We start from the raw sequence: 773 nt of genomic DNA on the forward strand, positions 1-773 counted from the left end.
AGAAGACAACTGGAAATGGGCAATTGAAAATAATAGTTAAGGGACACCTGGGTGGCTCAGCCAGTTGGGCCACTGCCTTCGGCTCAGGTCATGATCCTGGCATCCTGGGATCAAGTCCTGCATCGGGCTCCTTGCTCAGCGGGGAGCCTGCTTCTCTCTCTGCCTCTGCCTGCTTGTGTGTGCTCCTTCTCTCTCTCTCTCTGATAAATAAATAAATAAAATCTTTTTTAAAAAAGAAATTAATAGTTAATTAACAAAGGAAAAATGTAAAATGCTTGTAATTTTATTCTCAAAAACAGGTCATGAGAATAGAGAGCATTGATTGTGGTTAGCTTGTAAAAGAATGTTGCTCATAAATTACCAGCAACAGAAAAGTACAAAATAAAAATTATACGTTTCTATGAGGCTTCTAAAGAGTGGATGAAGCAAGGAAGCCTTATGACTGAGATCCAGAGTGAGACAAAGCCCATCTAGATGAGCAAATAGTTATGGCAGTTTTTCTATCTGTAGACAAGTCATCTGGGCTGGATACAGGTACATGGAGAAGTGATTCTACCATAGACTGAGATATTTGGTAGAGATGAGGCTCTAAGCTGTGGACAGACTGGTATTTGAAAAGGCTCCAAACACAAAAATAAATAGCCTACTTTTATAAACTTCTCCCCCAATAACCACTGACACCTATACCAGTAATTGCTCAGAAAAGGGAGAGTGGAGAAAGAAATGAAAATCAGAGGGAATTTGTATATTCTCAGCCATTACTCAGTGCTTAG

This window comes from Mustela nigripes, chromosome 13 (genome assembly GCF_022355385.1).
Source record: "Mustela nigripes isolate SB6536 chromosome 13, MUSNIG.SB6536, whole genome shotgun sequence".
NCBI lineage: Eukaryota > Metazoa > Chordata > Mammalia > Carnivora > Mustelidae > Mustela > Mustela nigripes.